Source organism: Micrasema longulum, unplaced genomic scaffold (assembly GCF_059751315.1).
Source record: "Micrasema longulum isolate JH-2025_06_02 unplaced genomic scaffold, ASM5975131v1 h1tg000927l, whole genome shotgun sequence".
Taxonomy (NCBI): Eukaryota; Metazoa; Arthropoda; class Insecta; order Trichoptera; family Brachycentridae; genus Micrasema; species Micrasema longulum.
Genome location: NW_028278118.1, coordinates 492,582 through 519,018, shown reverse-complemented (window position 1 = coordinate 519,018; position 26,437 = coordinate 492,582). Strand labels below are relative to the sequence as shown.

The following is a 26,437-nucleotide window of genomic DNA, read 5'->3' as shown; positions in this document are numbered from 1 at the left end:
GCTACTCAAGGGAAATTTTGTAGTGTTGTGACAAAACATGCTGGGCAAAATTATCTCCACTTGTTGACAATTTTGCCCACTTGGTAATTAACTGTTATTTTTGGTTTTATTATCCTTATCATAGGGTTTATTACTACTTTTTGGGTGAAAAAAACTGTTTATGTTGAAACAATAGCATCATTGAGGCATCACCATTATAAAATCATTATAAAAAACCGGTGGGCAAAATTGTCAACTATTTGCTCAATTTTTCTATAGAATGTGAATTTGTGGGCCAGGGTTGGCACATAATTGAATTTTTAACAAAACCAAAGGAGTTTATCTCTAATTCTTTTAATTTGTTCGTGTTTCAATATGCATAAGCCAATTTTTTTATTGTTACAAACCATTTCAGTTTCGATGCGATTTTCGTAATTAAGGGAGCTTGCCCCAAAACGATTTTTCTTTAAATGTGTATGTAGAAAAAAAACGATGTTTATTTTTTTGTACTGCAGTGCAATTATTTGCTAGATTACCTATATTTTAAAATTGTATTTTATGTACCTACTAATCACAGACCACAAATTATTTGAACTCTAAATTTATCAGAATGTCAATCTACTTATCTAAAAACAATGATCGAAAAATTCTTGATATGCACTAATTTGTCCATACAGTAAAGTTTGCCCCAAACATTTACTGTCGTAATGTCAGAGCAGATAATATGAAAGCAAGTATTACTTACTTGAGGCGATTTCATTCTTAGTAGTGGAACCATAACATTCTCGTTTGATGTCAGGATAATCGATATCCATCTCTTTGCGGATAATTATATCACTGGTTATCCTAGGCTGGTCAGTACTGGCCCTCGGTTCAGCCTTCACGGTAGCAACTCCTGGCTTCTCACTTCTGTGGGAACATGACGCCCCTTGTTCAGTGTGGAGAATATTTGTTTCTACATCGCCAGTCCCCGGTTCAGCCTTTATGTTCACTGAAGCGAATTCCATAATCCTTTACTAGTTTGGGTACATATGATTATTTAATATGAATGCTAATATCCTGGAAAGAAAAGAAAAAATATATAGAAGTATCTATTAAATTCAAATAGTTAAGAATATACTTTTTTATTTTTTTATTAGGGGTGTATTTTACAGATTCTTTCGCCTTAATCTATCGGTGCTATCGATTTAAAAATACAATTTGCCCACCACTTACCGCACACCGCATCCGAGGAGATAAGTCTCCTTGGCGGTGACCACATACACGGAAAATTTACTCATTGTCAAACGAGAAAAGCTGCCCGAAGGAGCTGTCTGAAATCTGGTAGCCTTAGCATCTTTGTGCTGAAAGAATGTAATCCAGAAGTACATAATATGTACTTCATTGGATTGAGAAAAGAGGGAAGTGGATTCTTCACTACCCAGGATTAAATTGATTGGACATGATCAATTCGCCAAAATGATTACCAAACTATTTAAAAGCCTTAAAATTCTTTTTGGAAGACTTAAAAATACAGTAAAATTTTAATTTAGCTCCAACACAAAGTACCCTTAAAGTGTGGGTCACGAACTTGTGCTCGCAATTTCAATATTAAAATCATCCACTGTGGTCTATTCACTTTATTTATTTTATGAAATATTTTAATTTATTAAAATTATAACTTGGAGTTCAACAAAATAAACATCAACTCAATAAATAGTCTAGCTCAATATAACACCTGGCCTTAATCGGCCTAATTTCTGATATGTATTTTTCTGAGTACATTAATAAAACATAGACATTAAATCAATTCCTGTAATCGTTATGTAGTGATATGCTCATAAGACGCTACAATTAGAAGACGAAAATATAAATAAACTACAAAGGAAGCATTTTTCTGTGTTTTTGTTCTGACTGTGCTTGTTACGTGTTGTATGTATGAATATATGGGCTCCCGCTGTCTAATTTCGCCCTTTAATCAATAATTATTTAAGGAAATTACCCAAAGTTTCTACATCGATGGGGGTCACTCCGTCAAACGTTATATATAATAGACCCCTAAACAATGATAAAATCGTTTAATGACACAAACTTCAGAACTGTCAGACCATCCGAGTGCGGCTATTATAAAATGCTTCGACAATGCTGCCAGTACTTATTAAAAGCTATTGCCAGTAAAAATTATTCATTTCGATAATGAAATTCATTATTTAGGAATACAATAGACAAAAAATGGACATTTGCCATTCATATCAACAATTTAATTAGCAAAATAGCAACATTACAGAGTATTTCTTAAAAAATAAAAAACTTTTTTCCAAAAACGGATAAAAATCTTAAGAATGAAGCTTATTATGTTAAATTGAAAATATGTTATTTGCTACAACTGTAAAGGAACAGGTAATTAAAATGACAAACTAATTACAAGGACAGCAAAATAAAATATTGTTTATTTTTTTTTAATTTAATACCTACCAATTAAGAACTTAAAAAATAAACTCAACAATTAATTTTAATAATTTTTTTGAACTAAAATCGTTAAAATTTAATATAACATATAAGACATGAATATCATGATATTATATTCCCAGGAGTTGTACGAGAAAACTCATTTGGGACGGTACATAAAAAAAATAGTACATTTCTTGTAACAATACATAGTATACATTTAAACAATAAAAATTTTAACAAATTTTAACAATCTATGAACTTAATATTAAAAAAGGAAAGAAAACATATAAACAATCTGTGAACTTAATATTAAAGAAGAAAATAAAAACATTCAAACAATCTGTGAACTTAATATTAAAAAAGAAAGGAAAAACATTTAAACATTCTGTGAAATTAATATTAAAAAAGAAAATAAAAACATTTAAACATTCTGTGAACTTAATATTAAAAAAAGAAAAGAAAAACATTTAAACCTAAAACACAATATATAGACTATTCACAGAAACTGAGCTAAAAACTATCACTTTCAAAAAGATTCAAGAAATAGGTCTTCATTTCTGGTCTTTGAGATTTACCACTCGACATTTCATTTTTAAGGTCATCAGGCAGTTTATTAAATTGTATACGACCAATGTATTCCAGAGACCTTTTGCCGAACTTCGTGGAACAAAATTTAGAAATGTGAAGATTTTTTGCATGTCGTGTATTATAGTTGTGAATTTCATGATTAAATGTAAGTTTTAAATTTGTGTGAGCAGAAAAGTTTATGATGTTTGAAATAGTGTTAGTGATGTCATACAGTGCCATTACCTTGAAAGGAAGTATTTTTGTGTTACGATAAATATCCTTGACATGGGAATCCCATTTCAAACCAAGAATGCTTCTCAGAGCTCGGTTTTGAAGAACTTGAATCTCAGAAATCTGGTTTTTGTTAGCGAAACCCCAAATACAGCATAAATAGGATAGGTGAGAATGTATCATAGCGTAATAGACGGCAAACAAAACAGAGTGAGGAAGCAGACCACGAAGTCTATGCAAAACGCCAGTTACGGGTACTATTTTTGATTTAACATGTTCAAACAAGTAAGTGGGTCCAGCGGGGCTAAGACGTCATTCACGTAACCCCATGAAGAAATTTTCTGTACAAATGCAACGTGCAGTTAAAAATGTCGACATCAATACTGAGTCCATTACAATTTCTACAGGTACGTCTAATAAATGGATTCGACGTACGATTGTTTTTACAAGTTGGTACATAAAAAAAGGATACGTGTTATACGTTTATTTTATTAAAATAACATAACAATAACTTCCGAAGAGGATTTTTCTCATCGACGGGTGATACATAAATACGAATTTACATATACGAGAGAGTATGTATACTAAATTGATAATAAATGTTTTTCACTCTTATTTGTTGCTATATACGCAGTTGAAACTTCTTAAAACCGCTTAACTGGTTATTGGTCTAAAAAATTAAATGGATTAAATAAAATACATTTTGTTTACATTTAAAATTAATTTATTTAAAAATTTGATCAAATGTACAAATTTTTGATCACTTTGCACGGCTAACAAGGGTACATACCTTCGTTCCAAGCTAGGCAACAACATTTTAATACATAATAATAAATTACAAGTTAATAGAAAGCCAAGACCAATAAAATATAAACTTACTCGTATACACATATTGATACATACATATATACGCATACATGCATACACACATACATATACCCATGCGCATACACTAACATACATAAAAGATAGACAATTTATTAAATATATGCGAAACTTCATGATTATATTGATACTCTGAGCATGAAAATAGTTTCTAATCGAAATGAGCCAACATAGAAATTTCGAATTTCTTTTATTAGAACCTGGTTGCGAATTATGCGGGTATGCATGAGTCAAGTATTGTCACAACTTCTACATACTTTTTACCCACAACCTGTGTTCCCCTCCCACCTCAGTATCTTTTGATAACCCGCCATATTAAGACCTCGTGTCGTACATCGGGCATTTATTTCGTTGAACGTGTGCCGCATCATAAAACTTTGTGTCCACCAACCACCAGTGTTGAGCTCCAGATTGGGGCTTGCCATCGTGTTAGTGCCGCTCGCAAGTGTCAAGTTGAATCCGGCAAATCCATCAAGACGAGGATAAGGTTAGTGGCATCCCTTCCTAATTCATCTCATTTGCTTGTGTTGTGACCGATTGACACTGCATACCGCATAGCGCGGATACTAATTTCGATCGCGTTAGAACCATAAAATACAGTCCACTTAACATATATCGGAAGAGCCCTAGGGCTTCCCTCTCGCTAGCGCGTTCCAGTGCCGCCGCAGGAAAACTCTTTTCTGTACCCATAAATAGGCAAATAGAGTTCCATGGGAATTCGTTTACTAACCAGAACGTTTATATTAGCACTCTGAGCAAGATAACTGTTTCTCATCAGTATTAGTCGACATGTGTAATTTAAAATTTCTTCAGTTTTTGTTTATAAAATTTGAAGTTAAATCAGGCATTATTTTGATCAACTTTTATTCATTTCACAGTAAGAACCTTTTCACCAATGTGATTTAGTGAATAAAATCACTCACTTTTTTGAGAAACAGGTGTATTTACAATCGGAGCAGAGAGCGGTTTTGATTTGCCAGTATGAGTCAACTTGTGAGTTTTTAAAACATCCCTACGTGAACAAGTATATTCGCACTCTGAGCATGATAATGGTTTCTCACCACTATGAGTAAACATGTGTCGTTTTAAATCGTTTTTATTTGAACACCTGTGTTGGCATTCTGAGCATGAGAATCGTTTCTCACCAGTATGAGCCAACCAGTGTCTTTTTAAATGACTTCTTTGTGAACATTTATATTCGCACACTGAGCATGAGAATTGTTTCTCACCAGTATGAGTCGACATGTGTAATTTTAAATTTCTTCTGAATGAACATTTATATTGGCACTCTGAGCATGAGAATGGTTTCTCACTAGCATGAGACAACTTGTGAGATTTTAAAGACTCTTTACGTGAACATTTATACGGGCATTCCGAGCATGAGAATGGTTTCTCACCAGTATGAGTCAACATGTGTGATTTTAAACTACCAATTAGTGAACATTCATATTGGCACTCTGAGCAAGAAAATGCTTTCTTACCAGTATGAGTCAGCAAGTGTCTTTTTAAATTATGACTTTGCGAGCATTTATATTGGCACTCTGAGCATGAGAATGGCTTCTCAACAGTATGAGTTAACATGTGTGTATTTAAATGACTTCTCTGTGAAAATTTATATCGACACTCTGAGCATGAGAATGGTTTTTCATCAGAATGGGTCAACATATGCAATTTCAAATATCTTTTCTTGGCACCTTTATATTGGCACTCTGAGCATGAAAATGGTTTTTCACCAGTATGAGTCGACATTTGAGTTTTTGAAGAGCATAAATCCTTTTCCTTCGCTTGCAAACCTGAAACAAAAACAAAAACATTTGAACTAGGCTTTTTTAAAGTGTACTAAGGGGTAGTCAATATAATAAAGACTTTTTTAACCAGCAGACAAGAAGGCGGGACAATTTCAGGCTTCATATCGTAAAACTGACTGTAACTCAAAACAACTTTAATTTATTTCCATTTGAAATATTGAATCGCTAAAAGGATAAAAAATTGTACGTTGTTCATTTGTTTTACTGGTATAATTACAAACAAACAAACCATCACGCTATTTCCCCGAAAGGGTAGGCAGAGAGGATAGAACGCAAAATCATTCTGTCTTTGCATACATAACTTGCTTTCTCTACATACAAATATCTTTTGATGCACGCCCGCTGATTATTCCGACTTCTGACATATCTACGTACATTTTTTTTGTTGGATTTAGTCATACCATGTCTTTTTCGGTCTTCCTGTTTCTTCTATCTATTTCTGAATTCATGAACGTTTGCGAAATTTATGTTTTAAGCCGTTCTTTCGCTGCCCATTCGCTTAACGTGTCCAAACTAACTTCGTTTCGTCGATTAAGCTTATCTCAGCCTCACAAAATGCACGAATTCCAACATTTGTGCACCTATCTTACACATTTTAACACACATTCGCCTAAGAGATCGCATTTTGACAATATTCAGTCTACCTTCATCCTTGTTTTTTATTCATTCCATACTTTGTTCTCATACATCAGGGTCGACACCAAGACTCCTTTGTGAACTGTTAGTTTTGCCTCTCGTGACAAACATTTAAGGTTGATTTAAGTGCATCATTCACTCTGTTCCCGGCACTCACCCTTCTTTCAATGTATTTCTTCATTCCTCCATAAATCATTCCATCACTTGTAAACATACTTCCCTGATACACACATTTCTCTGCCAGTGTTCTCACATTTAGTCAAACTTTTATTTCTTTCGAAAACCATCACGTTATCAATTAATTAATCGACATTCATTAGCAAATTGTTTCCCATACATCGTAGACTTTTGTTGCCAAGAATTGCAGGTCGTCTTTGTCTCTAGTGTGGGATTCATAGTCCATTATCGATGACACACACACGTGCTAAATCATTTTACCTGAAATAATGCGACGACCGATGAAGCGAGTCATCGTTTTCAAATGAATCCAATACAACATATTGCGTAAGAGTGATAGTATTGCACAGAAGTAGAAGCTCTATAACTCTCAACCAGCAAAATCCTACATTAGCAAAAAGCAAAGCATCATCAGGGCTCAAAGTTTGGTAGGGCCGCGGTGGTGCATATTTTGCTGGAAAATATGTACATATAAAATGCCGTATAATGCCGCAGTTGCATTCCATCAGCAACACTACCAATAGTCCTACTCCTTAGCGTCCATGAGTGGTCTCTTTGGCCCCGCGAGCCCTGGGCGATGTGGCCACTGGCATTAACATCAGTGCCATAGCAGATAGGGAGAGGATAAAACGGGACCCCTCCAGCTAAGGGTAGGTAACCCCGACAGAAAATTCCACCGAAGAAGGCAACGGGAAACCACTTCGGTCAATAATTCCCAGGATATCACTATGAAGAGAAACCAAACAATGGCCCCGAGTCCCGGGCGGTCCTTAAATGGACCAGGGGTGCGAAGAATCTCCCGGCATAGACATAGACGACATAGAAATGTGGAGGAGCTGTTTCGCACTGCTCAGGATAGGGAAGCTTTCTCTAAAGTCTGGATCGTCAACGTCGGGGGGACCCGACATGACACGTGAAGAAGAAGAAGAAAGCATTATCAGCATACAAAATACAATTGACAGTTGTATCACCCAGTTTTGCTCTCATTCTTGTACCCCCTTTTATAATTAGGTCAACATTCACAAATAAATAACTCAGTAAAATGAGTAGTCCGTTCTGTATTATCTGTAGATATATCATTAAGAATCCTTCGGGACAGACCACACGGTGATGTGTCCCGGATTGATCGCGAAGATCCCAGATTACCAGAAATATTAATTAAGTACGATGAATAGATACGCTCGTTGTGGCGAGTGTGTTTCTGCATACAATATTTCTGTTAACTCTCGTGAAATACTTCCACTATTTCCAAAGCTCTAGAAGAAGATACTATATAACCAAAAATAAATTATTTTGCGACGAAATTGGGGGTGCCTTGTGAAATATTAATGCGATCGGAGAAAACTCATAGATAATTCAATCATCAATACAAAAAAGATCTCTCTCCCAACTACTTACGCAACATATTCAACAATTAATTAAACTATACACACATATTTTTTTGATTTTGCAACATATTGAGAGTTAACATGCGTTCTAACAATGTTAGTTTTTAAAAATCTAAACGGTGAGACGTTTATTGTCACAGACGGTAAGAACGTGTATTGTCACAGTCATGTAGGTAAGTCAAAAGTCCACGAGTCTTAAATACCCAGAACTGTAACCTCCACAAACATCCATTGTTGTAATATTTCCGAAACTTGACAATAATACAACTCTGCTGACACCTCAATTATATATATCAGCAATTATACTATAACAGTGAAGGTCTTTTGCATGCCATCATCCATAGCAAACTTAACCATTCTAAGTAAAATATTTGAAAAAGTGCTACACAATCGATTATACCAACACCTCGAAAACCTTAATTGTATTGCAAAAGACCAACATGGATTTCAAAAAAGAAAGGGTACCTCCACAGCAATGACATCAGTTTGCAACTTTATACAAACCAACATTGATAAAGGAAATACAGTGACTGCACTCATACTTGACTTCAAGAAGGCATTTGACACAGTCCACATAGATACCCTTCTAGATAAACTACAACATACAGGAGTTAAGGGACAAGCTCTCAAAATATTTAAAAACTATCTACAAGGAAGAAAACAATTTACGAAAATTGAAGAACACAAAAGTGAAATAACAACAATGCAATTCGGAGTACCTCAGGGATCAATAGTAGGACCATTGTTTTATATTTATAATATACATTAACGACATAATACACAGTGACATAATGGGAAAAAAACAATCTATGCGGACGACTTAGGAATTTTATATGAAAACAAAAATGACATTGAAACGACTAAAACCATCAACAATGACGTGCAAAAACTATTAGAATGGACAAACAAAAATTTATTAACACTAAATGCCAAGAAATGCAATATAATACATTTCGAAACACAAAAGAAGAACCATAACATGAACATAAAAATAAACAACGAAACTCTTAAAGAACTAGAACATGTGACTTACCTAGGACTCACAATGGACAGACAATTGAAATGGACAATACACATAGACGGACTCACTAAAGTAATGGCATCGCTACATAGCCTCTTCTACAAAATTAAAGATTTTATATCAAGAAAGGAAAAAAATATTATACACGAAGCCTATGTCAAAAGTAATTGAGTTACATGATCGCCTTCTGGGGAACTGGTAACAAGACAGAAATAACGAGAATACAAAGACAACAAAATAAAATTCTCAAACTAACATACAACCTACCCTACCTGACCTCTACGACTGAACTGTACAAAAAACACACCAGTTTGACATAAACTACTTGACTAAAATTGAGACTTTAAAAATTGTGCACAAAATAACACTGGGAAACATACAAGACGACGACATAATATTAGTCAAAAATGCTAACATACACAAATATAACACCCGACGACAACAACACTATCATATTGAAAAGGCAAAGACAAACACAGGACAGTCAAAAATACTACATAATGGACTTAAACACCACAACGACTTACCTTACTACTTGAAAACTTTTACTAGGGACAAATTTAAAATCAATCTGAAAAAGCACATGATGACCGAACTAACTAGACTAGACGAGACATAAAATGACTAGACAATATTAAATTTTTAATGTAACCCTAACGGGTTTTTAAAATTGTAAATAAATATAAAAAAAAAATAATAATAAAAAAAATAGTCCACAGACGTAATCTCGTAAAGTGGAAGGAATTATTACTTACTTGAGGCGATTTCATTTTCAGGAGAAGAAATAAGAGATTCTTGTTTGATGTCAGGATAATCTATATCCATCTCTGTGTGGATAATTATATCATCAGTTATCCTAGGCTGGTTAGTACTGGTCCCCGGTTCAGCCTTTACGGTAGTGACACCTTGCTCCTTGCTTTTGTAGGGGTATGGCACCCCCTCCCTTATATGGACAATGTCCTTTTCTACATTGCCAGTCTCCGGTTCAGCCTTCACGGTAGCAATACTTGGCTCCTGGCTTCTGTAGTGACATGGCGCCTTTACCCCAGTATAGAGAATATCTTCATGTTCACCGCCAGTCCACGGTTCAGCCTTCACGGTAGCTACACCTGGCTCCTCATTTCTGCGGGAACATGGTGCCCCTTCCCCAGTATGGAGAATACCTCCTTGTTCATCGTCAGCCCACGGTTCAGCCTTCACGGTAGCTACACCTGGCTCCTTACTTCTGCGGGAATATGGCGCCGCTTCCCCAGTACGGAGAATATCCTCTTCTACATCGCAAGTCCCCGGTTCAACCTTAACGATCACTGAATCGAATTCCATAATCCTTTACTGGTTTGGGTACAGATGATTATATCTAATATGAATGTTTATATCCTGGAAAGAAAAGATATTGATGTTTTGAATAAACGTATGTTAACTTTTACTTCGTGGTATATTTTACAGTTTGTTTCGTCTTAAGAAACTATAATCAAAAGGAGCAAACTTAAAATACAATAAGAGTTTGACACAATGCCAACCCAGGCAAACCCTTAAAGCGCGGGTCACGAACGTAGGCTAGCAATAATGATATTGAAATCAAACACCGATTTCGGTTTACTAATTTAGTTTATTTAATTGTTTCTAATTAAAATTAGAATACAATAAAGTCCAACTCCTAGTACTTGGCCGTAATCTCTTATATCATCACAGGCAAACGGGTGGAGGCGCATAAAAAAACTTTTATGTGTATTTTTCAGAGTTCGACACTATAAAAGCATAGACTTTCAAAACGTATTTTAATTTTTGGGCGATCCCGATTGACTTAGATTTGTTCCGAAGTTTCGGATACCATTGTAGAAGACCTCTTTAGTGTAAATTTTTGACTGCCCAAAAAACAAAAGCTAAAATTGTACTAAAAAAGCCTAGAACTTATCCATCAAATTATTTTTTTAAAGAACTAGAAATACATTCAATTGATAACATATTTTTAAAAGCATCTATCACACAATCTTTCAAAGAAAAAAAACCCACCAATTTACAAAATTCTCGAAACCCTAGACTTCCAAATAATTTACTGCGGCTTTAAATCATTATTCATATGTTGGAAAAAAAACTTTAATAATCTTCCGCAAATCTCAAAATCAATAGCAGATTTAAAAATATTTAGAAAAACACATGCGACTTGCCCTATCCTGAACTTCATACAGTGGAAAATTGTGTATATTTTAGATTATAATAACTAATTTCAAGGAATCTGTTTTATATATTAAAAATAAAATATATGTAAAATAAAATATAAACATATGTGTTTATAAATATAAAAAATATTAGAGAGGTAGAAACGTTATAATTAACTACGTTTGTACAAAATATTTATAACTTTATAATTACTTCGTCAAAAAACTTTTTCAATAAAAAAAAATAATCAAAAAAATGTACTAGTTATTTGTAACGTGTCGCAGTACGCATATTCCGTCATTTTTTCTTGTGTAATGACGTAAACCATTCAAATTTCAGCTGATGATATTCATAATCTATTTTTTTTCTACGAATAATAAAATAAAATCTGATATAAAAAAATCCTGTATTCGTACTGTACTGATACGCTCATACAGCGAAGTATGCACTCGACCCATGGCAAAATAGCCACTAGAATATTAAATAACACGCTGCAATCAGGAGACGAAAACCTAAAAATTACGAAGGAAGCATTGCTGTGTGTTTCTGTTCTGACTATGCTTGTTACGTGCTGTACGTGTGAATCTATGGGCTCCTGCTGTCAAACTTCGCCCTTGAATCAATAATTATCAAAGGAAATTACCCAAAGTCTACTTCAAAGAAAGTCACTCCGTCAAGCGTTGTAAAGAATAGACCACTAAACAATGATCAAATCGCTTTATGACACAAACTTCAGAACTGTCAGAGCATTTAAGTGCGGCCATTACGAAATGCGACAGCTACAATAATGTTGCCAGTACAGATTATACATTTCAATAATTAAATGCATTCAAAACAAAAATATGTAGGCATGAATAATATATTTGAATAATTTATAAAGAACCATTTTTGTGAAAATCATCTCAAGGCGTACAATAAATTATATCTCAGCACGTTTTTAAGCTACAGAACGCATGATCAATTGAAAATCTAGTTCCTCGTTTCCAATAAGATACATTTAAATTATAATCAGAAGGAGCTTGATTACAGCACGACTTGCAGCTACAGAGCGCATGGACTAAAAGAACTCTAGCCCCCATTTACACATTTTTTTAAATTGACTAAGAAATTTAGAGTAGGTACTCTTAAAAATTAAAATAATTAAAAGGATTGAGATTATAACACGTCTTGCAGCGACTAAGCGCATGGACCGTTAGTATTCAAGACCCTTGACCACTTGATTACTCCGTATAAGCTTAAGTGATAAAATAAGAAATGAAGAAATTAGGAACAGAACCAGTATAAAGGATATTATTTATTTATTTATTAATTTACACGCCCTACGGGCTTTTATATATATTAGAAATTACATTCAAGTGCAGCAGTAAAACATAAGTATGTAAATTAAGTTAAAATCAAAGATAAAATAAAATAAACTAAAAGATACAATAATAAGTAAAAATAAAAAAATGTACCAACATAGGTATATGGTACATAGAAAAATATTTAATAAGTTTACATATTAAAACATACACACATACATATACATACATATAAGTTTATACATTATTATAGAGATACATGGAAAAAAATAGTAAATAAAGAACAATATTAAGAAATTTTATAAATTTTAAAATTTTATTTTATTTTATCTGCCGTACTTACTTATATTTAAACACAAGACGTCACTTTCTGAGTTCGTGAACCCATCACCACCTGTATTCCTAGACAACAACAGTTTAATGGTAACTGCAAAAGTCAAATATCTAGGGCACATACTGACTGATAATTGTAAAGACGATCAGGACATCAGAGAGACAGAGAAGAACCATTAATGTCAGGGCCTCTATGCTAGCGAGACGCTTCTTTCAATGCAGTAACGAAGTGAAGAAAATCATATTTACTTCGTATTTGACGTCCATGTATACAGCGGAACTTTGGAACAACTATACGCAAGGAGCGTGGAATAAATTAAGGATCGCGTATAACAACTCATACCGACAATTATTCGGATTGCCTAGGTACTGCAGTGCCCCTGAAATGTTTACAGCTGGACGAATAAACACCTTCGCTGCCCTGCTTCGCCAAAGAGCCTGGAGCCTATGGGAACGCCTGAAAAAGTCTAATAACGAAATTCACCAAGCCACTGCAGAGTGGATCCAATCACTGTTGTTCAAGCGATGGCGCGATATGTTAAGACCACCATAAGTGCTGCAATATAAAATTTTATTTTATGTTTTTATTTATGTTTATTGTTATATTTATGTTTATATTTATGTTCATGTTTATATGTTTATATGGTAGAATTGGCTCTGCACTTTATAGCCATTTTACCGGAATAAAAATTCAAATAAATAAATAATAATAATAATATACAAATAAATTTATAACCTTTTGAATACTTAACCTATATTTATAAAAAGACAGACGAAATATATCAACTTCACCATACTCGTTACCTAGCCGGTGTAGTCTAGGTATTGGTGAATTGTAATAATAATTATGACTGCCAGGAGATTAAAAAAATAACTTTAGCTGCCGAGTATTTCGAACTGGTACTTTTAAGCTGATAACACTAGTTAATTCCGGGACGTCCAATACGCCATTTGCTTTTTTATATAAATTTAATAAATAATTTATGATTCTTCTTTTACAAAGAGTTGACATATTTAGTGTACATAATTCAAAAAAATATTTTTTACATCTTTTGAAAAGTTTGTCTGAGTCTTTTGTTTAGTTTTGTCTGGTAGTTTATTGTATAATTTCAGTCCCTGGTTCATTAGTCTTGATTGTCCTTGTCTTGTTTTAGAAAGTTGTATATGGTATTTGTCTTGTCTGATATTCTCGTATTATGTCCATGTTGACTACAATTTTTTACTAGTTTTAGTTCTTCGTCTACAATTACATTAGTGGCTAATTTATGGATAAATTTTAATGATTCTAGTTGAAAGAGTTCAGTTATATTTAATTGCTTAGTTTGTTTAAAAAGTTCTATAGTTGCAGTTAAATAGGGAAGGTCATATACTAACTTTAATATTTTATTTTGTTGTCTTTGTAGTCTGTTTATGTCATTTTGATATCCTGCTCCCCATAATAGTTGCGTATAACATATTTTAGTTTTTACATAGGCTTCATACATTAGATTTTTTTCCGTTTTTGGAATAAAATTTTTGATTTTTAAAAAAAGCCTCGATAATGTCGCCACTTTGCTAATTAAATTGTTGATATGAATTTTCCATGTTAATTGTCTGTCTATTGTTAGTCCTAAGTATTTAACATGTCCAATTTCAGTAAGTCGTTCATTATTTATGTAAGCATCTACTTTATGACATTTTTTTCTAGTTTCAAAATGGATAATATTGCTTTTTTTTTCATTAAGTGTAAGTAAGTTTGTGTTTGTCCATTTAGTCAACATAGTTAGGTCTTTGTTTATGTCATTGTTTATTAATACGTCTGTTTGATTTTTATAGAATAGTCCAATGTCGTCGGCATACATAATATTTTTTCCCTTGAAATTGTACAGTGACAAATCATTAATGTATAAAATATATAATATTGGACCCAAAATGGATCCTTGGGGTACTCCAAAATTTACTGTTTGCAAAAGGCTTTTTTTTTCATTTACATATGTATACTGCTTCCGATTTGCTAAGTATGATTTTAATAGTTTACTTTCTTGAAATTTTACTCCTATGTCGTTTAATTTTTTTATCACGGTCTCAACATGAACCGTATCGAAAGCTTTTTTAAAATCTAAGATTACTCCCGTGATTGGGATCCCAGTATCCATGTTGGTTTGAATAAAATTTATTAAATTCACTAGGGCTGTTCCGGTTCCGGTCAGTATATTAGTAAAGTATTAAGATTTTTAACATGATCCATTAATCTCTTTTGAATATATTTTTCAAATATTTTGTTGAAAACTGTTAAATTTGCAATTGGTCTGTAATTGCTATGATCTTTTTTATCACCTCCTTTATATATTGGAGTGATTCTTGCTATTTACAATTCATCTGGATGGGTACCTTCTTTTATATGCAGATTAATCAGATTTCTTAATATTGGACTAAGCATGTCTTTAAGAATTTTTACTAGCGATGGTTTAATTTTATTATATCCCGGAGAAGCATTTTTTTTCAAATTATCTATAATTTTTTTGATTTCTCCTATTGTTGCGGGTCTAAGAAAGAAGGTAGCATTTATTTGGTATTTTTGTGTTTCTGTTACATTTAAACATGGTCCCTTTATTTTATTTGCAAGTTTTTTTCCTATATTTGTATAAAAATCATTCAATGTACTTGTTATTTCTACCGGATTATTTGTTACTTTTCCATCCATTTGTTTTATTTCCTTTATACATGGTGATGGTATTTTTGTGTCTGATTTAATATTTTTAATAATTTTCCATAATTTATTACTGTTTCCTTCTGCGCATGCTATTTGTTGTTGGTAGTATTGTTTTTTAGAATTTCTTATATTATTTTTCAGCTCTTTTTAAATATTTTTTAGTTGTATTTGCAGATGTTGATTGTGTCTTTCTTTAAACATTTTTTTGTAAATTTTATTTTTTAGAATAACTTTTTTAAATATTTCTTTTGTGAGCCACCCCTCTTGGATCGAAGTAGTAAATCTTCTGTTTTCTGTTTTTGTATTCTTTTTAATTTCAGTTAGAATCAACTCTTGCAGTTGTTTAAAACTAGTTATTTGTAAATTTTGTAATTTTATTTCAACGCTTTCTTTAAGTTTATTAAAATCGATCTTTTCTGAAGTATATTTTTGCCTTGCTACTATTTGTTTAGCTACTGATATATCCAAATTTAACTCCAATGCTCTATGATCACTTAGCGGTGTATCTATGTAGTCAATTGTGTGATTGCATCCTATTATATTAGTGATCACATGGTCAATTATTGTATTTTCACCTCTTTGATTCCACCTAAGATACTTTTCAGGTTATATTTCATTTAGTATTTCAAAATTGTTTGAGCAGAGAGAATTTAGGTAATCATTAGTATGCACAATTTTTTTGTCAAGTAAATTTATATTGAAATCACCAACTATTATTATTTTTCCTTTTTATTTTATCTGTTTCAAAAAAGTCGATGAATTGGTGTACCTGATTTTTATTGGGTGGTCTATAGATGACACAGATATTAATATTTTGTTCAGTTAAATTTATTAAGATTACATTTGATTTATCTTTTGCGGTTTCTTTTATTTTAATTTGGAAATCTAAATTATTAGCAATATATATTGCTACTCCTCCTCCTTTGCCTTCTCTACATGAGTTAATTACATTATAATTATTAATTCCATACAATTCTTCTTCAGCGTTGCTTAGCCATGTTTCTGTAAGCATAATGATATCTGGTATTGATGAGTCATTTGTTATTAATGATTTAAGTTCATCTATTTTTGGTTTAAGACTGCGTATATTTATATAAAGAATCTTGAGTTTATGCATCTTTCTCATTTTTTTCTCCTCTGATTGTTTAGATTTATGTCTGTCTAAATGATCAAGCTCATTGATTTTATTTACATGTTCTTGTCACAGGATGTAATTAGCTTGTGATTCAAATTTATACATTTTATTCAATGTAGTAACCATTTCATTCATTGTTCGCTCTTTTAATATTTGCTTTTCATAAAATTTCATTTTTTCGTGATATATTGGTCCTATGAATGTACAGTTTTCATGTAGTTTTGCCAGTTTTCTAATTTCTATATTTAGTTTTAATGTGTTGAGGAAATCATTCTCATAGACAGAGTAAATATATACTTTTGTATTTATTTGGATTATCTAGTATACAGTATAAATAACTTAGAAATTGAATAGGGGATGTCTCATTTTGTCCCAGTAGTAGTATTACGGTATCTTCCATTGTAAATGTATTTGATTGTGATATAATGTTAGAAGCATAATTTTCTAAGGTAGCTTCTGGGTAAATGTTGCTACAGCAGTGAACATGGTTAGATATATTTTGCTCAATGGTTCTCCTGATTTTTTTTCCTCTTTCATCTCCTATTATGAGAATATTCATTTTCTGCATATTATCTTCTTTTTGTATTAAATGTAAATTATTTTCTGTTAGTTTTTTTTCTTTTTTTTGTGTATTTATCAATTTGTGAAGTATCATTAGTTTCATCATCAGCTGTTGATATTGTATCGTTTGTTTCATTATTTGACTCATCCTTCTTTTTCTTTTTCTTATTGCTATTTGTTATTATTTTGTTGGATTTAATTTTTCTATTTGTCAATTTCGGTTCAATATTTTCAACAACCTTTTGATTGTTGATTAATTCATCACGTTCTTTTTTCTTACTTTTTACTAATTCTTCATATTTATCAGTAAGCACTTGTAGTTCTATAGTAAGTGTATTGATCGATTCTTTAACTTTTGAGATTTCTTCCCACATGTTTTTAATATAGTTCATTGATGAATCTGTTATGATTGGTTCCTCGTTTTTATTTTGAGTATGGTTCTTAGGTTCCTTGTTTGATGTCTTCAACTGGTCATCATCTTCATCAAAATATAGTGCACTTGTATTATATCGTGGATCATGTATTTTACAAATCTCACATTTCCACTGTGCTCGATATATTTTACTCATTTTTTTACAATTTTCCAGTGTGGTTCCAGCACATGTCGGATGAAAATATATATAGCACCTTGCACATTTGAGTGCTTTTCGGGGGCTGATATTTTGTACACATTTGTTACAATTCATATTGATTATGTTTTAAAATTAAAATTAAAATGTTCGCACAAAAATTGTTTTAAATTATAAACGTTTTTTTTTGTGAAAAACAATTATTATTTATTGTACGAAAGGAGATATTAAAGATGATTATTATTTTGTTTAATTTTACAAATTATTGAGAAAAAACTATATTAACTGAAAATAAAAATTATTTTATAGGATAATTTAGGTATTAATTTAAAAAATATTATTATCACTTTGTCTATGCTCAATTTATTTGTTTATTTCGCTTATTCTGTATAAGAGACCCGCACATTAAAAAAATAACATTTCACAAACTGTAAAAAATATGTACAGGAAAAAGCCACACATCACTCCAAGAGGCATTCATAGAAGAGGCTGGTTAAAGCGGCGCCGGTTAAGAAAGCGTCTACTGTGCATTGCATTCATTCACGAAGCCAGGATTTATTTCATTACCCTCTCTCCCCTAGTAGTAAATTGTCGGACAAAAGACTAGAAGCAAAGTAACATTTTAAATAGATTTTTTTCTAAATATTTATTTTTTTAATTATTTATTGTACAAAAAGTGCGAAAACCGCTATTTTCGACCTTTCCGATGCTCATAGAGTGACCACGGTGTAAAAATATAATAGAATGTATTTTCAACATCATTTTCATGAAATTTTGATTTGAACATAGGCACTAGGATAAAAAAGCGACAATGTAATAGATGTCTGATTTTTAAGTCTGAGAGATGCGTTTGTAGAAATAGGTTGTTGGGGGTTGGTGAATTTCCTACCCAAGCTAGAAATTGACAGAAGACACGAGGTTGCTGTTTGATGCGTATTTATTACATGACTAAGAAATAATGAATTAAATGGCTCTTGGAATCGAATGACTGCGTTAAACTGGTGCTGATGCAGACTGACTGATTGGGCGTTATTATGCCCTGTGGAATCTTTATAAGCCACGTTACTTTATTGTCCATATCTCCATGGTAGGGACGACGTTTATGTTCTGCAGGATAACGCTCTCGTCTTTATGAGCAATTCTGTTAACCCTCCCTCCCCGGTGATGTGTAGCTAGTACACATTGCGTATAATAACTATAATATCTTTATAAATATAATAAATATTGGGTTTAGATTTTCAGTATTCCTCTATTACATATTTACGTATCGACTGAAATAATTTGTTGTTAAATAATAACTACTTATTAGACACAAAAAAAGCATTTTATCGGAAATCAGGGATAAATTACAAATATCATTAAAAGTATACTCTTAGTCAGTCACGTAGTCCAGTACTATATATCTACTCAGTAGCTCTTGGGAAGTTGGCGTGGGTGCACGTTTCGCCCGAGTCGTTAGCGATACCCAATGGCTTTTTCATGTTTTCAGCAGTTAGATTTGAAATGGCGGCCTCCGTGGTGTAGTGGTCAAGACGCTTGACTCACGCCCGGAAGGTTCCGGGTTCGATTCCCGGTGAGAACACAAAAATTAAAAATGTGATTTTTCTCAAGCCTGGTTGTTCTGTAATGTAATTCACCACTGTAATTGGGCCTCCTGGCCTGTTGTGGTGCAAAAAAAAAAAAAATAATAACAAAATAACAAATATTATAATCTTTGAATTAAATTATGGTTAATTAAGCCATTCCCTATAAATATTTCATTTTTCTATTTTCGAATCTCTTATTTTTTAATGTGTAATGACTACACAGCACCGTAACGCGCAGGTGTATTTAGGACAGTAAGGGAAAGGTTAAGAGTTGTTTTAAAGTTTCCTATATGCATTTGGGTTTTGTGTCGTTGTTAGATTTGTTTGTATTAGTACGTTCTTCTTCCTGTCTGAAGCGGGATCTGGTGCGTGCGGCCACGGTCTCAATTTGGAACTAACACTGTATTCCTTCACTCTCATACTGGGAAATAGAAAAAGATGATTGTACTGACCATGTGTATTTGATTGATCACAAATTGACAATACTGCTGTGAGGGGTACAATGAAAGCTTTTAAATATTTTATTTTTTTTGTTATTTCCGCGGTTTTATTGTAAAGAAATATTGAACTTTCACTTAATTGCTTTTTTAAAATTGGTAGTGATATGCGAAACTGAAGAGAGACACGAGTCTTTATGAACAGTTTCGGGAAAAGGGTGGGTGCTTACATTGTTAGAGTAGTATAATATGCTGTATTATATTCTATAGAAAACGCTGACTTGCTTCATTGGGAAACGCACTATAATTTCAGGTGATCGATCAATGGACTATGAACCCCACGCGTTTAAAATAAAAACGTAGACGATATAAATATAGATTCAGGGCAAGTGAACATTTAAACAAAATATTTCAATGTAAACGTTTTATTTTATACCACATATCATAAAAAAATTAAAAGTCCCAAACACATTATTTTCTTAGTAAATTCGGGTAAAATATAAAATACCTAGTAAAAAAGAATGAAGTAAAACTAACATAGTAAAAAAATATCCAATGAGAAAAATGCATCAAACATATGTAGTAAAAATGCAATATAAAAAAGTAAGAAAATGTCACAATGTGATAAAAAAGTATATAAATGCAGTAGTTAAATGTAGGGGAAATATAACATAAAAAAAAATAATGAATGTAACTTACATTCTTCCAACTTAAAATTACTGTACGGATTTCGCCGCTGTACGGCATTACCCTCCGTTCATTCTATTAATTTAAAATAAAACTAAGCAAATAATTTTAATTAACTGTAGGAAATAATTTTACAGTAAGAATTTTCTTACCAATGTGATTTAACGAATGATGAATTAAATCACGTCTTTTGGAAAAGATGTTTTCACAATCGGAGCAGGAGAACATTTTGTTGCCAGAATGAAACAACATGTAAGATTTTAAAGTATCTCTACGTAAACATTCATACTGGCACTCTGAGCAAAAGTATGGTTACTCACCAGTATGAGTCAGGTTTTGTCGTTTCAAAGTTCTTCGATTTGAAGCAGTATGAGTCAAGTTGTGTCTTTTCAAACCGTTTCGATTTGAAAATTTAAACTGGCACTCTGAGCACGAGAATGGTTTCTCACCAGTATGAGTACGCATGTGTGATTTTAAATGACCTTTAAGTGCACATTTATAATGACACTCTGGGCATGAGAATGGTTTCTCACCAGTATGAGATGACATGTGAAATTTCAAACTGCCCATTTGTGAGCATTTATATTGGCACTCTGAGCATGAGAAGGGTTTCTCAGCAGTATGAGTAAACATGTGTGATTTCAATTGACTTCTAAGTGCACATTTATATTGACACTCCGGGCAAAAGAATGGTTTCTCACCGGTATGAGTTGACATGTGTAATTTAAAACTCCCTATTTGTAAACATTTATACGGACACTCTGAGCATGAGAATGGTTTTTCACCAGTATGAGTCAATAAGTGTTTTTTTAAATTACTTTTGTGGGAACAACTATATTGGCACTCAGGACACGAGAATGGTTTCTCACCAGTATGAGTCATCATATGTGTTCGTAAAAAGCTTTTTTGTGTGCATTTATATTGGCACTCTAAGCATGAGAATGGTTTCTCACCAGTATGAGTCATAATGTGTTTTTTTATATTGCTTTTACCTGAACATTTATACTGGCACTCTGTGCATGAGAATAGTTTTTTAGCAGTATGAGTCAAGAAGTGTCTTTTAAGACTACTTTTCACTGAACATTTAAATTGGCACTCTGAGCATGAGAATGGTTTCTCGTCAGTATGAGTCAATATGTGTGATTTTGAGCAGTTAAAGTCCTTTTGCCTCGCTTGTAAACCTGAAACAAAAACATATGAACTAGACTTCTTTCAGGTGTACTAAGGGGTAATCAATGCAATAAAGACTTTTCCAACCAGCAGACAAGAAGTGGAGACAATTTCAGGCTTCCTATGGTAAGACTGTCTCTAACTCGAAACAACTTGATGATGCATGAATGAGATCTTTGGATAGTTGGAAATGGAAAATTGTTTTTTTTATTGCATAATTAATTATGGCAAATTTTACTTTTTGTTTTAAGTAATCATAAAAACATGTATGGGAGCGAAGTATGGAATCGGAAAAATGATGATGAAAGTAGGTTAAATGCTGTCGAAATGCGATCCCTCAGGCGAATGTGTGGTAAAACGATGTATGGTAGGTGCACAAATGTCGAGATCCGTGAAGTGTGTAAGGCTGAGACATGCATTATTGACAGAATCAAGAAAGGGGTGCTGCGTTGGTTTGGATATGTAGAGCGAATGGACAGCGAAAGAACGGCTAAAAGGATCTACGATGCAAATGTTAATGGATGCAGAAAACGAGGAAGACCGAGAAAGACGTGGCACGATCAAGTCCATTAAATACTTGAAGATGGACATGTCAAAAGTAGGAATATCGGCGTGCGTGCATGAGAAGATGTATGAATGTAGAGGAAGCGAGGTCGGTACTCCAAGATAGAGTGTTATGGCGTTCTATCCTTTCTGCCTACATCTACGGGGAAACGGCGTGATGGTTTGTTTGTTTGTTTTGTTTATTAAAACATAAGTAAAAATAGCTTAATCTCAATTTACTTACGATCAAAAAAAAATACGTTCTCGTTTATCAATGAAATGGAAAAAATACTCAAGAATATCGTCGAGAAAAATTCTACCCTATTGATGGGCGATTTGATATCAAAATAAACTAAAAATAATATAATGGAGCCGTTCTAAGATACGTAAGCGTGATCGCCTCACTTGGGTAGTTAGATAAGAGGTGCGACGTAACGAGGGAAGCAGATGTGCAGCAGAGGACAGAGAGAAGTTTTACTTACTAGAGGGAATTTCATTGGCACGAGAGGAATCCAAACATTCTTGTTTGATGTCAGGATAGTGAATGTCCATCTCCGTGAATCTAATAATATCACTGGTTATCCTAGGCAGGTCAGTACTAGTCCCCGGTTCAGCCTTCACGGTAGCAACACCTGGCTCCTCACTTCCGTGGGAACATGGCGCCCCTTCCCCAGTACGGAGAATATCTCCTTCTACATCGCCAGTCCCCGGTTCAGCCTTAATATTCACCGAAGCTATTTCCATTGTTTTACCTTCAAGAAATAAAAAGTTAATATTTATGTAATCTTAAAGTAAATATCATGAAAAACATTTTCATATTTACTAATATTTACAATGGTTTAATTAACTATATACTACACTTATTTGTTAATAAAATTGCATAAACCACTTTAATTTTTTTTTAATTACACCTCGACTGGTTTCGATGTTACTACCTCATCGTCAGGAATTTAACTTACTTATAATTACACGCGTTGCTATTTATATAATAAAATATTGTATGAAAGAGACAGAAAATTGAAAGAAAGAAGATAAAATAAATCATAACGGGAATAGTTTTAAAAGAGGACTCGAAGTTAAATTTAATTGATTATTTATTATTTGAAGTTTTTGATTAATGGCTTTACTAATTTCTAATCGTTCTTAATTATCTAAACGAAAACCATTTTTATTGACATGCAAAATTTCTACACCCGTTTCTTGATTAAATTCACGCGTGTAATTATAAGTTAGTTAAATTCCTGACGATGAGGTAGTAACCTCGAAACCGGTCGAAGTGTAATTAATTAATTTTTTTAAAAATTAAAGTGGTTTATACAAATTTATAAACAAATAAGTGTAAAATGTCATACCACAAAGTGAAAAATGTTTTTGATAAAAATAATAAACTATATACTTATTTAAACAATAGGTACTACAATTCTTAAAATAAACAGAACATTTTTTTCAATCAAATTTTGTACTTTTATTCTTTCCCTTATATATTATTGTCTTCATACAGTTTTAATATTTTATGCATTAAGCTTTTAGTATTTTCGTTTTTTTTTTTTTTAACTAAAATAAAAACCACACTAAAAACGAGGATGTTTTTTTGAGCGACCTTAGCAGGCGCTACTTAGGAGCGATTTTGTAGCGTCAGGAAATCGAACAGTGATACTTTATTTTGTTATACAGGAATATTTTAGAATTGTGTGGATTGATCGCGATTAACGATTAAAATCCTTGAATTCTTAACACAAACCTTTTGTTAATGGCCCTGGTTCAGCCTTCACGGTAGCAACTCCTGGCTTGTCACTTTTGTGGGAACATGACGCCTCTTCCTCAGTGTGGAGAATATCTATTTCTATATCACCAGTCCCCTGTTCAGCCTTAATGTTTACCGAAGCGAATTCCATAATCCTTTACTAGTTTGGGTACATATGACTATTTAATATGAAAGCTAATATCCTAGAAAAAAAGACAAACAAATATTGATGTATTTATTAAATGCACATAGTTTTGAATACGAAGATTAATATTATTATTTTTTAATTTGTGGCGTATTTTACAGATTCTTTCGCCATAATCTGGACTATAATCGCAAGGTGTTATCAAATTAAAAATACAGTGAAATTTTCATTTAACTTCCAACACAAGGTACCTGTTACGGACGTCAATACAGAAAGCGGCCCTTGTAGGGACCACCACCGCGGTAGATTAAGTGTTAGAGTTAGGGATCTCGGTATGTGTTAGAAATGAGCTGCCCCTTCAATAAAGACTAGTATTTGTCACTTTCGGGGGTGCCCTTTTCCTTACTGAGGCATTTAGTTTATAAATTAGTTTAAGTATATTTTTGAATGTTCATTGTTTCGCGCTGCGCCGCCGCTGCGAGAATGCCGTGAGAACTGGAGGGGATAGTGCCTATATACGTAAAGGGAGGGAGACAGATAGAGCGGGCGGGCGGCCTTCTCAGTCGCTCTCTCTCTCTCTCCGCGCGGCATGCGACGGCTAGGCCCGCTCGGCGGGATGAATGGTGGGGCACGTAGCGCGAACGGTCTATAACATGTACTATTAAAAATAAACAATCACTTCCTCTCTGACGTTTGGCTTTTACTCATTTCTACTCGCTACTCCCCGACCCGGATTTCTACTCGATTCTACTTCACTTTGCTTGACACCTTCGCTTCACCCTGGACTTGGATTTTGGACTTCTTTCCCTACGGATTTCTGACCACGGTGAACCGGCAACTTCAGCCTGAAGTAAGAGGCCCTTTTAAGGACATCTCCGGCCTTGACGAGTTAACAAGATCGCCTAGCCTCCGCTGCCTTACAACCAGTGAATCGGGACGTGTGCGTTAGTGACTGCAGCGGAACCACAACACAACGCCGGTAGCGCGTTAGCTACAGTACCCTTTAAGTGCGGGTCACGAACATAAGCTAGCAATTTTAATATTCAAATAAAACACTTATTTCTGTCTATTCACTTATTATTTTATTTTATATATAAAAACTATAAGGTGGAGTTCTACAAAATAAACACCAATTCAATAAATAGTCTAGATCAATATAACACCAAGCCTTAATCGGCCTAATTTCTAGTATGTATTTTTCATTTTTGTGTACCTACACTATAAAAACAGACATTAAAACAATTCCTATACTCGTAATGTACTGATATGCTCATACAGCAAAGTATGCACTCGACCCATGGAAAAATAGCCACTAGAATATCAAATAACACGCTGCAATTAGAAGATGAAAACAAAAAAACTACGAAGGAAGCATTCCTGTGTGTTTCTGTTCTGACTATGCTTGTTACGTGTTGTATGTATAAATCTATGGGCTGTTAAAGTTCGCCGTTTAATTAATAATTATTTAAGGAAATTACCCAAAGTTTCTACATCGACGGGGTCACTACATCAAGCGTTATATAGAATAGACTATAAAACAATTATTCAATTGTTTTGTGACACAAACTTCGGAACTGTCAGAGCATCCGGGTGCGGCCATTATGAAATGCTACAACAATGTTGCCAGTACAGATTAAAGGCGATTGCCAGACGAAATTATTCATTTCAATAATGAATGTTGAATATTTAGGACAACAATAGACAAACAATTGACATGGACAACTTACATCAACAATTTAATGAGCAAAATGGGAAAAAATTCTAATGTTAGACAATCTTAAATCTAAAATATGTTGTATGTTACAACCATAAAATAAGGAATCGTCCAGAAACCGAATACAATAGAAGGTGACTAAACTACTTTTCAAGGAGTAGTTTTACGTTTTGACTCATTAGTTTTTTTGTAGACGTTGCTCAGTACGCAAATCCCGATTTGAATCCATGCCGTGTTGTGTTGTTTTCAAGGGTAAACATACTTCTGGGAACTTCAAGAAACAGGATGGGATCACATTGCATGTTTAAGCAACAATTGTATTACTTAAAAATTCAATTATTTTTCCGTCAGATTGTCAAAAAAAACAAAATGTACTTTATATTAATGTTTGTTTATTTATTTATTTTTACATAAACGGCATAAATTGCTTTTAACATATATTGAACATAAATACGGAAAAAATACATATATAAATACATAGCAAAAAATTATAAAATTGCATAACTATAACAATAGAAACAAGTAGGTAAATACACAT

The 26,437-nt window shown here is 33.1% G+C and overlaps 2 long non-coding RNA genes across 2 annotated transcripts; both read right to left on the bottom strand.

Annotated features, from left to right (window-relative positions):
- Positions 1-3,908: 3,908 nt before the first annotated feature.
- LOC148278139 (uncharacterized) lies at positions 3,909-12,068 on the bottom strand. Its single transcript, XR_015823274.1, has 3 exons — positions 11,926-12,068; positions 9,878-10,499; positions 3,909-5,885 (listed from the first exon to the last, which is right to left on the bottom strand). It is a non-coding gene; the product is annotated as an uncharacterized LOC148278139 (long non-coding RNA).
- An 8,237-nt stretch (positions 12,069-20,305) lies between these two features.
- LOC148278138 (uncharacterized) lies at positions 20,306-25,804 on the bottom strand. Its single transcript, XR_015823276.1, has 4 exons — positions 25,664-25,804; positions 24,038-24,243; positions 22,779-23,048; positions 20,306-21,764 (listed from the first exon to the last, which is right to left on the bottom strand). It is a non-coding gene; the product is annotated as an uncharacterized LOC148278138 (long non-coding RNA).
- Between the last annotated feature and the right edge of the window lie 633 nt (positions 25,805-26,437).